Below are 14,190 nucleotides of genomic sequence, written 5' to 3' on the forward strand. Positions count from 1 at the left end.
ATCATGTTTTTGGTCATTTTGGCTTACATGCTCAATATTGGTTGCTTATAACACTAACTCACAAATGTGAAACTAGAAACCTACACTATCATATGTGCATTTTATGCTATGCCAGTTGTAATAGGGGTAACGTATCAACCTTCCCAGTTGTGGCAGACTATCATACCCGACACAAATAAATCTTTTGGCATATTTGGTACAACTGTCCCTTACAAAATGTAACAAAATTATGTAACATTTATTTTAGGCAGGCACGTGTCTGCTCTAAAGGGCCTTTTGTAAGTGATCACAAATATGGTATCCTCTAATATCTTCTTTAATACGTCATTTAAAAAAAAAAAAAATAATCACATTATGATACAACTTTTGCAAAACCAACACCTTGAACAACACTTCTTGCACATTGGTCATGTGTCACCCTTAATGTTGAAGCCAACTTGTTACTGTAATAAAAATTAGTTCTTTAAAATGAAAAATGAAAAATAATCTCACCCCCTTCATGCTGCTGTCGGTCTTTCAATGGTCCATCAAACTGGGAATAGGCCACCGCAAGCAGGCCATGGCCTTCCATATCTCCTTCTGATGGGAGTTAACTGTGTGACTTCATATTTTTAGCTTTTGATGTAGAACAAAATTTGTGAAATCAGACAAACATTTTTTAAACATTAAGACAGCATAGCTTATTGTCTTTTGTAAATGTTTTTCCCCAAAACAAAAACAATTTTGTAGTGACCCGTTGAATATTCTTATCCATTATGCCCTATTTTACTAATCCAGACCAGATATCAGTGATGTCATGAGTGATGTCATATGTTATAAGCAGTGCATTTCAGGGCACAAGGTATTGTTAGCTCATGGAACTATAACTGCTGAATTTCTTTGGTTTTGTGGAAGTAAATTCAGGACTTACCTCCCTGTATCCTTTGTTTTTAGATTCTATTTCCTAGCTGTAATGTCCCTGTAACCTTTGGTATTTTCAGTGAATATATATTGGTGTGTTCTACTTTCATTGAGGGAATTTTAGATTTAAAAAAATGGAAAAACAATGTGTACATAATACATTTAAAGTGTCTTATTTAAATATTAGTCATGTCATAAATGGAGTTAAAAAAATACAATCACATATAAATGTTGTTTACAAATGTGTTAATGAAGCAACACTTTGAAACAAAAATAAAATGTATGTTTTATTTCAAAAATATGTTATCCAAGATTAAAACTATTTTTAGCCCTTTAAATGAAGGGCTATGAACCCTGGGGGAGTGAGAAGAGGACGGCCTCCAGTTACGATACCATTTCCAGACCTTGCCACCATGGAAGAATGGATATTCTCAAAATTACTATTGTGTTAGTTGAGCCAAAGCATAGAAATCTCCATTCATGTTGTCCAAATTCTGATTTGTAGGAACCTATATGAAGCTCTTGATGTGTAAAAGTAGGTTGTGACATTCCAGACACTGCAACAATGTATTGGAAAGATCCTTTAACCACAAAATGGAGTACTGACATTATTTTCACTATTGTTATTGATGTGAGATTCCTATTCTGCAACAACAGATCTGACTCCAGCTGATGGCATAAATCAATAAGAGTTTGCCTATTTATTATGTATTGTTAGCTTAAATCCTGTTCTTCCATGGTGGCAAGATATGGAACTATGTATCAAAATATAGCCTGAATATTGGAATTATGCATGGGTTCTAATATATTTGAAAAATATGGAAAACAAATCTTTATTCCAATTTAATAAAATAAATTTTGAGGTTTAGTTTGTGTATTTAGTCGCAATTTTTTTTTAAATGAGAACATATAACATGTAACTTATTCACGCACAAACTTTTAGTGTAACTTTTTACAATGTATGATGAAACCTGCAAAGAAAACAAACTGAGAAAAGAAATACAACACCAATCTTGGAATGTGTAATGTTTTGATTTTATTAATCAAAACAAAGTTTAGTATTAAAGAACCAACATTGTTTGAAGTCCAATGCACAAAATACAATTGCCATCAAAAAGGTATGTGTCTAGAAAATAGTCCACAAAATGAAGGTTAGTCACACACCAGAGGAAATTAGGTTCTGCATCTATTGCTGGTAGTGGTGGAGGTCTTGCCATCCCCTCCTGCTGGTCCAGATGAACGTCCCCTCCTAAAGGTGACTGGTGGATCCATAGTTGATGGGACTGAGGTGGGTGCAGGTGTTTCCTCTTGTGGCAGGGCGCCCCTGTCTGTGGCTGGGCAGATGTAGTTTACCAGATGTGGTTGGACCACAGACAGGGGAAGCTGTAGCTGGAAAAGCCCTACATAAGTGGTTAAAAACATCAAACAGCACCCCAGTCAGGGAGCCCAAATTGGAGGTTAGGTTCTCCATCTGTACATTGTGTCTTCTGCAACTGCTCCACGTCCTGGAGCTCTGTAAGGACCTGGCCCATCATGTTTTAGGAATGATGGAGGGATTCCAAGACTTTGTCACCCAGGCCACCACCTACAATGAACCCAGTGGCCTCAATTGGCTGGCCCACAGATTCTCTGCCCCAAACACCATTGCCCTGTGTGCCCCAACCCACTGGGTCCTGGCTGAACTGGAGGTGGTGGTGTTGGACCAACAGCAGCCAGGACTGGCAGGCACAAGATCTCGGTGATGTTATTTTGGACACAGGAAGTTGAGGTATCCAGAGACTGGGGTGTTGTAACAGCTGGTGTTTAGGTGTGGACTGAGTGAGACTCATTGGAGCGGTCTGCCTAGGCACACTAGATGGACCAGCCTGCTCCTCATCATCATCATCTGGACTTGCAGGAATGGCTTCCTCACTGAAGACTTGTTCCTAGTCTGGTGTGGAGGTATCCTCAAGAGTAGTGGCAGATGGTTGTCCATGTACTCTGAGTGTTACACCTATGTGTAATTACAGCATTTTTTTAAAGTCAGGATTAAACATCAAATGGGTTTGATGCTAAAAATGAAATAACCTAAATGGTAAATGACTATTTATGTCATTATTATTCCTTTCAGTTGTTTCTTTCATAAGTTACAAAACCGTTTAAATTCGTTTAAATTAGACATGCCTACCTCAAAAAAGCATGTAAAATTATGTCCTGAAATGTAACAAAAGTATACACTTTCACCACAACATATTAGAGGGGAAATGTTAAAAAAAAAGGCCAAGTAGGGTGAAAATCAGAAAATTTAACAACTCTGAAGGATAAATAGCATTAGTCATATGAACATTGCAAAGTACATTTATTACAAAAATAACTTAAATCCAGTATATAAAATTACATACACTAAGTTAACAAACTGATGCATGAAGCAAATAACATACAAAATTAGATATGACATTTCAGAACATAACAAAATAGAGATTGAAAAATATATAACATTTTAGCATATGTGAAATTATGTAAAATAAGAGATTGACCAAAATAGCATTGCAATATTATTTGCACAAAACAAATATAAGGCATCATGGTAGTTGTAGTAATTTCAAATCAACATTAACACTTGCAAAATGGTAGGTTAAACATACCGAATAAAAATATGCAGTAGAAATTAAGACATTTACAATATAGGAAAAATATAAGAAACAGGTACAAGCTCCATAACATGTCAAATTTGATGGATTGAAACCTGTAATCCTAATTCAACAAAATACATTCATACAAACAAGCAAACAATGGAAAAAGAAATGTAAAACATGGCGAAAACTGACAAAACATTTTAACTGTTAAACAAGAGAAACAATGCTGCAAATTTCCAATATAAAGCAACAAAAAAATTATTCATAGGTGTATTTGTATGAGAAAGGTGAAAAAAAACTAATTAGCAACAGCTACATTAAGAGTAAAAACATTTAGGTTTAGTGACACATTTAAAATTATAACTTACCAGTCTCCACTCCACCAAGGATTCCTATCAAGCCTTCAGGATGTAAGATCTGCAAAACCTTTTTTCCCCCCATTGACAGTTGTAAGGGGCGGCAGGAAGAACTACCACCAGTCTTCTGGGGGTCAAGGTGACGCTTGGAGGCCAGGGAACGTGCTCTTCCCACAGGTCATTCCACCTTTTCCTAATTTCCTCCTGTGTATGCAGGTTGTTTGCTACAGCATTCACTTTGTCAACTATTTTGTACCACTTTTGCCTTTTCAGTGCTATAGTTGTATATTGAGTTAGGCTCCAAACCATTTTGGCTCTACTCTAATAATTTCATCCATCCATTTTTCTGATCTCCATTTTGCTAGTTTTAGGGCTCTGTGCACTTTACCACTGCTGACCAGTCCTAAAGTGCTTGTGCTCGCTCCCCTAAACATGGTGACATTGTCTCCTACCCAATTGGCATTTTTAATTTACCTATAGGTTTCTAGTAAAGTGTACTATATGTGCCCAGGACCTGTAAATTAAATGCTACTAGTGGGCCTGCAGCACTGACTGTGCCACCCACATAAGTAGCCCCTTATCTATGTCTCTGGCCTGCCATTGCAAGGCCTGTCTGTGCAGTTTCACTGCCACTTTGACTGGGCATTTCACTGAAAACTACTTGCCAAGCCTTAAACTCCCCTAAGGTATGCACTAGGTAGCACAGAGGGCAGGGTACTATGTAAGCAGAAAACAGGACATGTAGTTGTAGGTTTTTCATGTCCTGGTAGCAAAATACTCCCTAAGTAATTTTTCACTATTGTGAAGCCTGCTCATATGCCAGATTTGGAAATTCCCTTATATACTTTTTAGTGGTAATTTCTGATCTGAAAGGAGTGACATTGTCATGTTTGGTATGGTTGCTTTGGTAGTGAGAAACCCTGCTTATGGTGAAGTTGGTTTTTAACAATACTTTTTTAGAAATGTCACTTTTAGAAAGTAGGCATTTATCTGCACTGACTGCTCTGTGCCTTACAGCCTGTCTCCAATCCACATCTGGGCTGTGCTGGTTGACAGCTCCCCTTGTGCATTCCAGACAGAACACTCCACTGCATCTGCATACTGATGGGTCTTCCTGGCAGGAAAGGGATGATAAACCCCCACAGATCTCCTGGCAGACATGACTGGGTTGAAAAGGGACCTGGTGCACTTCAAACCACTCTTTGGAGTCTCCCTGACTTCAAAGGCACATTTGGGACTATATACTGGGTCTGTGACCCCATTCAAATCAGACGCTTCTGGACCTATACTGGACTGTCAGAAGGACTGCCATGCTGCCAAAGGACTTATCCGACTGCTTTTCTTGAAGGGCTGCTGTCCTGCTTGTTGCCCTGCTACCTGCTGCTCCCTGACTCTGCTGGTAGGACTTTGCCTTCCCCCACAAGTGATAAAGGGCTTGGACTCATCTTGCCTCCTGTTAAGTCTCAGGGCCATCAGACTTCACCTGCGAGAGAAGATCCACTTCTCCAGAAAAATCGAAGCAATGCCTGCAAAATTGACAACATCTGCAGAATTGACGCAGTGCTTGTCTTGCACCGGAAAAATCACTGCATTTCCTACTAAATCAATGTAGCGCCTGTTTCATCACAGCAGGTTTTGGATTTTCCACGCATCATCCCTGGGTGACGAATTGTCCCCGCACCACAGTAAGGAGCCAAGGCTGTGCGTCTGGAAATCGACGCATCACCTTGGATAAAGGAAAGAATTGATGCATCACCTCTACCGCACCAGAAAAATTTATGCATCGCTTTACTCTGATGCATCACCTCTGTGGCATTTTTTTAAGCTTCCCAGGTACTTTGTGCTAAAAAGATACATCCACTGATTCTTATGGATTAAGACTTACTTAAATCTCTAAAAAGTGAGATCTTGACTTGTGCATATCTGATTCTTGTCATTTTGGTCTTATTTTATTAAGATAAATATTCTCTATTTTCCTAAACTGGTGTGGAGTACTTTGTGTTTTCACTGATACTGTACGAGTTTCTGTATAAATACTGTACAGATTGCTTTATAAGCTATGCCTGCCTGTTCTGTGCCAAGCTACCGGAGGGTGAGCACAGGATCATTTAGGTTGAGTTGTGACTTACTCTGGCTAGGATTGTGGTCCCTGCTTGGACAGGGGGGATACCTCTGCCCACTAGAGTCCCAATTTCTATCAACTGACAATTCTCACTCAGTGAAACAGGAATTTCTTCTCCCTGCCATTATCATATAATTACGTTAAATACATTTGTTAACCCACAAGTAAAAAGACTAACAAATGATAAAACAGGGAACAGAGAAAGCAAAAAAAAAAAAAACCTGACTTCACTGACAAAACTTCTCCTGGACAGTGTTGTCCTGCAGTGGAGCAGCAAAGGATCCTGGTCTAAAATGAGGTGTGTTTTATTGTGTGGTATGCAGGTAAAACCAATTAGCCAGAACACATCAGGTGTGCGGTGCTAGCATCCATCTGAAAGCCATAGGCATTTTACAATGTTGAATGCGTCCCGTGATAGACCACCATCGGGAACCTGCTGTTAGGACAACGCCAGCACAACTGTGAAATATAAATATGCTCTGCACAATCCAGCCACCCTGAGGGTGAAGGAGTAATGTTAGCCAGCACTCCACATCACCGGCGATGAGCTGCTTATGCGATAGAAAACACTGTCAATGAGTTCCAAGGATCACCCAGCACATCTAAATAGGGCTAGTGAGAATCCATCAGCTTGACTGAGTACTTATAAACACCCTTACGGAGGGAGTCCCGTCAAGATCTAAATCAGGCCCTTAATTGAACAGAGCAACTTTGTGAATGACACTAAACTCGTACAGACAATGCCGAAATGAGCAGCAACAATCCTACATCCCTGTATTCTACCTTTGAACAGTACCTTTGAGCAGCAGACTTTCCAGGAGCAGCAATAGTACAACAAGTTAAACGTTGACAATAAACCTTTCAGAACAAACATCAGGTGATGAAAGGTGCAGTTTTCATCCCATTAATGTACTCAACCTTTGGGTGCCTTCAGTTTGCAATGGAGACATGGAAGAGGTCACTATGACTGCACTGCTGATATGGAAAGACCTGGTGGTGTTTCATACCTAGAGCCAAAACTTTTGAAGACTATTCCAAAATATTCATTTCCTACAATATAATCAAGCAAACAGAAACAAAATTCTCAAAACCAAGCAATCTCACAACATTTTCTGCACACAACCAACTCAAACAAAAAACTCACCCAAGACAAACAGACTCCAAATATCAGAAATCAGCTCTACCCAGTACTGCATAAACCTAGTGTACCCAGGTGATTTTGTATTGTTAGCATTATGTACTATTGAACTATATCTCAGTCACATTTTTTTGCTTTTCTCTGCTCACTGCACAATGGTCTAGATATCAAATTTTCCACCCTCCCCAGAACAATCACATGTGGCCACATAACATAATTGCACCTTAACTTCTTCCTCAAAATCCCCCTCTCCTTCCCACCGATTCTCACAGCCTTGCCAATGGAATCTTTTACACACCCAACTTACAACCACAGTCTAATTTTCCATAACTATTCTAATACAATAACATTTTTCAGCTTACTGGTCACATCTTGAATCTTTTCTAAAGAAAACTCCTTCAGAATCTTCAACACCAATCTGTCTATCAATCCATTCCCTTATTCACCCAAAACATCATGGAAGATTGTCTACACCCAGAGCTTCAAATGACAAACCATCAAGGGTGAAAAAATATTGGATCACTGTGCCCACACTATGTGCAATGAACCCTTGGAGGTGTTCCATTCTATTTAGCTCAATGCATACACTCCACCAAAACCCTGTGCATGAATTTCAAATCCAGTTAGCATGTGGATGATATAAAGCAATTTTATAATTTTCAGTGTTGTATCCAGTTAAATAAACTTTGCATCTGTTTGAATCAGGCACTGTTTCACTGGGAAAACTCATGCACAAGCGCATCCTCAAGTAATTTAAGACAGGAAGCAGTGTTGCGCTCAGCCACCAATATCATTTCATACCATTGGCTGTAGGACAACACATTAAAAAAAAAATACAGAAGGCAACAATGACTTTATCTGCACATTTCTCAAACTCTTAGTTCAAATTGTATGTATTTGTGGTGCTCATACACTAATACATCCATTGCCAACATGTATATACTGGAATCAAACGGCAAAACCAGTTAGTCACAAAACAAAAGAACAGTGGAGCACACCGTAACTGAATTGTTGAACATCTAAGTAGAAAGGATAATTATTATGGTCAGATAAATCCTTGCATAGATAAAAGGGAATACAGTAAGAAATCAATAGCAAAAGCATCTGAGTGTATATTTTAGAAGTGCTTAATGTCTTTACTAGTTATTCACAATATATTATATCCATTTATAAATATGCGCATTCATAAATACATAATCTAATAATACAGATACAAAGGTGTAAGCAGTTTAAAAGACATAGCAATCCATGTCCAATTTCATTCCAATGTGATTACAAATCTCAATTATTCAAACTTTGGAAATTCTCAGCCAATTGATGTAAGCTGTAGCCGACATGTTTCGTTGTATCTCAGGACTTTCTCAAGGATGAAAAAATGGTAACATGAGAGAATTGTTATACGTCTTCCATGTAAATATTAAACCACAAATAGTACTACTAATTCGGATACTAAAAACACCAAATACAAAAGACACTACAAGAATTATCTAAAAGACAAAAACCTACTGCCCCACAGAGAGATGGGAAGATCAGCTGACAGACGAGAAAGGGACTCCAATGAGTGAGTGTGTGGGATGGATGTTCATGAACTTCCACAACCATGTCTAACTGGAATGAGATGGGGAGATGGGCTGACAGACGAGAAAGTGAATCTAACAAGTGAGTGTGTGGGATAGATAGAAAATTCCACAACCATGAGGGGAGAGGGAGAGATGCGGAGATGGGCTGACATAAGTGACTCCAACAAGTGTGTGTGTGGAATGGATGTTCATAAACCTCGACAACCATGTCTAACTGGAATGAGATGGGAGTCCAACGAGTGAGGGTGTGTGGTATGGATGTTCATAAACATCCACAACTATGGGGGTCATTCTGACTCCCGCCGGCCGTGGTAACCGCAGGGCCGGCGGGAGCCGCCAGAATATCGCTGCGCGGTCAGAAGACCGCCGCGGTTATTCTGAGTTTCCTGCTGGGCGGGCGGGCGACCGCCAGAAGGCCGCTTGCCCAGTGGGAAACCCCCTTCCACGAGGATGCCGGCTCCGAATGGAGCCGGCGGAGTGGAAAGGGTGCGACGGGTGCAGTGGCACCCGTCGCGATTTTCAGTGTCTGCAAAGCTAATGCTTTTTTTAAAGGGGATTATTAGATGAATAGGATAATTCAAGTCTAGCTCCTTTGTAGGGTCACACTGTATTCTCTCACATGTATTTATAAAGTACACATTCATGCCTGGGGATATCTTGGTACTGAATAATAGAGGTTTGTCACCCAACACAATTGAACACATTGTATTAACCTTGGAAGGATGAAAGGCCGAGTGAAAGCACCAGGATTCAAACAAGTCAGTAGGAGGTCAAACACAGATCCATCAAGTGAAAACCTTACTTTACTGACACCAGACTAATACTCTGTTTGGAGTCTTCAATATATCTATCATTGCAGATATTGCTGTGGAGACTTGACTATCACACACTATTGGGACTTGAACATGACTATACAAGCACACTATCTCTGTGAGACCTGGGTAACAAAAACACCATACCCTTGGGGACTTTGGTATCCCATTAATCACACACTATCCCTGTGGGGACTTTGGTATCCCTATAATCACGCGTTGGTACCTGGGCAACCCCTATAATAACTATCTGTGGGGATCTGGGCATCAATATGTTCAAACACATTATAACCTTGGGGGCTTGAACAACACTAAACACTATTGCTAGGGGGACTTCAACATCACTATAAAGATACTCTCATTGGGTACCTCAGTTAACAGTAATCATACAATTCCTTTGAGGACCTTGATACCCCTATAATCACAAAGTAGCTATTTGGAACATTACTACAATCATACACTCTGTGGGGACCTGGACAGGTCTCACTTTCTGTGGGACCTGGGCATCAATATTACCACACTATCTTTGTAGGAACTTGAGCATGACTCATGCACTCCTTCTACAAGGAAGTCCACATGTCTATCAAACTATTAACCCTACATGGACTTAATTTGGACAGTCACAGTTTCTCTACAGGTCTATAATTACTAACTGAGGATGTGGCATCCCTATAATCCCACTCTGAATACAGGAGAATGACTAAAAAAACATACTGTCTGTGGACCTGGATAACAAACATCACACTAACTCTGAGGTGTGGGCATCACCATAATTACATTCTGTGGGGACCAGGGTTCATTTTAATCAATCACAAACTACCACTGTGGGGTCTTGAACATCACTAATCACACTATCTCAATGGGGACTTGAATGTGATAAAGATCCATCTCATTGGGTACAAAGGTAACACTATACTCAAACACCATTTCTATGAGAAACTTGATACCCATATATTCACCAACTAACTGGGGAGACGAATGACTTTAGTCACACTGTCTTTGAAGACTTGAACATTTACATAATTACGATCAATGTGGGACTGAGGCATCTACATAATCACTATCTTTGTGAGGACTTGAACTTGACTATCGCAGCACTATCTTTTACGATTGACCGTTATCACAGTTTCTCTACAGGTCTACAATCACTAGCTCTATGAGGATGTGGCATCCCTATAATCCACACTCTGTGTGACCGTGAAGTCCAGGTCCCCAATCTGACGGACCTAAGCAGCAATCTAAGACTATGTACATGGATCTGGCCTTCACTCTAACACATAACATCTCTGCAGGGACCCGAGCTTGATTGATAATACAGCAGTGTTCATACAAGTAGTAGAGCCACACTATGTATGGACTTGAATGTGTCTTTAGTCATACACCATCTCTGCAGGTATTTGAACATAACTATAATCACATACTACCTCTGGGGAGGACTTGATCATGGAAATCACCCAACACTATCTAATGGGACTTGTAAGTATAGTTAAATACTATATTTGTGTGGACTTCAGCATTAGTGTAATAATTTCTACATGAACTCCGCATCAATATAGTCACACTACCTCTGGGGGCCTGGGCATCAATATAATGACACCATCTCTGTGGGGAACTATATGTCAGTATAATCACACTAGCTCAGTGGAGACTTAAGTATTACTATCATCACACACACTGTCAGCTCTAGAACATTATCACATGGCATATTTGAGAAATATTGCAGTGTTATGACAAAGATGCCTAGTGGTGAAGGTAATGAAAAAAGGGCCAGGTAATATCACCTTGGCTTTACTATTTGACTGCACTGTAGGACCTTTGGCATCTAAATTAACTTCACTATGTTATGTTTCCTTATTCCCTAACCCTTCCCTGCCAAGGATGTAATGTTTAGGTCCTCAGCAGCACCGCACAGATACCAAGTACGTAACAGTCATATCCTGGACCTGGCCCACATGGGGTGGGATAAGACCTAGCATTCCCCAATGGGCCTCCCACCCCCCTCTCCTAGGCAGGGATGGAAGGGAAATCGCTTTTTGAGGGCTTCCATTTTTTAGATGGAAGCTTCTGGAATCTGCAGGAATCCACAAAATTCCTACCACCCAGCATTGTTGCATCAATACCGATCAAACTTCTGCCCCCACTTGTCACCCTAAAAATGCTCCCCCCCAAACTGCCCTTTTGGACCCGCTTTGGTTCCCCCATCAATTTCAACATGTTTTTGGCTCTTCCCTGTCACAGGCACTTGGCGCACCTACACAAGTGAGGTATCATTTTTAACAGGAGACTGAGGGGAATGTTAGGTGGTAGGGAATTTTAGCCAGTGTGGTGATCCCACACAAATGTAGTAAAAATAGGATTTTCTTTTTAGCTAAAAGGTTTGCTGAGGATTTTGGGTAGGAAAACACTGGGGGATCCACACAAGTCACATCTTCCTGGACTCCCCTCGGGTGTCTAGTTTTCAGAAATGTCTGGGTTTGGTATGCTTCCCTAGATGGCTGCTGAGCCCAGAATAAAAAAAAAAAAGGTAGTTTTGTATTTGATAATTTTGATCTGTCCACAGTGTTTTGGGGCATTTCCTGTTGCAGGCACTAATCCTACCCACACAAGTGAGGTACCATTTTTACCAGGAGGCCTAGGGGAATTCCGGCTGGAAGGAAGTTTGTTGCTCCCCTCAGATTCCAGAACTTTGCAGCAACGAAATTTGAGGAAAGTTTTTTTTGCCAAATTGAGGTTTGCAGAGCATTCTAGGTAACAGAACCTGTTGACAGCACCACAAGTTACCCCATCCTGGGTTCCTCGATGTGTCTAGTTTTGATAGGTTTTCCTAGGTGCCGGCTGAGCTAGAGACCAAAATCCAGAGCTAGGCACTTTCCAAAAAACACATCTATATTCAATGTAAAGACTTGGGGCCATATTTATACTTTGACACAAAACTGCAGCAGCGCAGTTTTGTGTCAAAAATAATACTGCTGGCTAATGCCATTTTGGTGCGCCATGCGGACGTCAAATTTATACTTCGACGCACAACGGCGCAAACCACAGATGGGAGTCATTTATTTTGACTCACTGCAGCATCAAGTCGTAAAGCAATAAGACGTTAACGCAGTGGAAACGACTGTGGGTCGATTTACGACCCCGCAAACCAGATATGCAGCGTTTTTGGATGCAATATCATCAAAAAAACCTGCAAACACTGCCATTTCAGCAGAGGAGAGACAAAATGGATCCCATATGCCACTACAGACCCCAGGAAGAGAACAGACCAGGAACCAGCCAGGAGAACCCACACAAGAACCAGGCCACTTAAGAAAAGAAAGTCGCTTCAGTGCTGAGGAGCAGGACATTTTGGTTAAATAGGTGACGTAACACCAGCACCAACTGTTTGTTACCTCTAAATTGCCAATTAGTAGGAGAGAGGCTATATGGCAACAAATTGTTGACACGATCAACAGTGTGGCAGAAGTATGCAGAACAGTCATCGGGTGCAAGAAACGCTGGCATGACTGCAAGCGCAGGACCAAGGAAAAGATGGCCAGGAACAGGAAGGAAGCACTGCAGACTGGAGGGGGAGTCCAGCACAGCAGGAGGCCCTGGACCCCATGGAGGAGATGGTCGCAGCCATCATCCCTGAAGAGATCGTCACAGGGATACAAGGACAGGACAGCGCAGACTACCAGGAGACAATGCACATGCAGTCACATGGGGAATTAAAATCCACTAATGTTAACTGCCAGCGGGGGGGGAGAATACCTACTACACAATGCATGCAAGTCATCATATACATGGAGTGGCATGGGTAAAGGGGGTGGCATGGCCTGCACAGACAGAAGCTGGGGCACACCATTACACTACAACAGTCCCATGGGGGCATGCTGCCATGCAAACGATGGAGCAAAGGGAAAGCCATGCCAGGAGGGAAGGGCACAACGTCAAACTGACATCCCGGCACACGTCAGCCACCATACCCTCTACATTAACTAGGGCCCTCTTAACCTCTAGCCATACAGACAACTAGAATGTAACTGCAACAACAGTTGCCACTACCACCTCCACTCTATGTGCAGCTCAAGTAGCCAACGGCAGTAACCTCCCATGGATCATACACACCTAAATTAGAGGATTGTCATCAATGTCAACAATCCCCTGAAAAAAAAGACAAAGGCCCCAGTACTGTCAAATGTCAATACCCATAGTTGTTGCAAACAGCCAATGTCAACAACCATAGGAGCTACACAGCACTAAGGACCTACACATGCTGCATATGTCAGGGTCCATCCTGTGCCTGGGTCACAATGTAACATCCCAAATGTCATACTGCTCAGACAACAGCATTGAGGGGGGGGGGGACACATGTAACTGGTCACTGACATACACCTGCACAGTCAGAGGAGGAAATAGGACACTGATATGATTATCAGGGCAATGCAATGTACCACACATTCCCAACATCAGCTGTACACATTACCAATGCCAACATACATATTGTGCCATAACATTGCCATGCATAGGACATGCTACATGTCAACTACATTTAAGTGGATGTGAAAGATCAGAGACTGGGGCAGGTCCAGATTGTCAAGTGTGCTGCCAGTGCCATCAGAACACCCACAGCCAGTGAAAGGTCTCACCATGAGAATGAATGTAGACGGAGGGTTGAGTAGGACAAG

At 41.3% G+C, this 14,190-nt stretch overlaps 1 long non-coding RNA gene across 1 annotated transcript in view; it reads right to left on the reverse strand.

The window, feature by feature from the left end:
• Positions 1–14,190, reverse strand: part of LOC138297374 (uncharacterized) — a 61,819-nt gene that overhangs the window by 33,436 nt on the left and 14,193 nt on the right. The window contains exon 2 of the long non-coding RNA XR_011204064.1: positions 493–615. This is a non-coding gene — a long non-coding RNA (uncharacterized lncRNA). The remainder of the gene's footprint in view (positions 1–492; positions 616–14,190) is intronic.

The sequence above is a fragment of the Pleurodeles waltl genome, chromosome 5 (genome assembly GCF_031143425.1).
Source record: "Pleurodeles waltl isolate 20211129_DDA chromosome 5, aPleWal1.hap1.20221129, whole genome shotgun sequence".
Lineage (NCBI taxonomy): Eukaryota > Metazoa > Chordata > Amphibia > Caudata > Salamandridae > Pleurodeles > Pleurodeles waltl.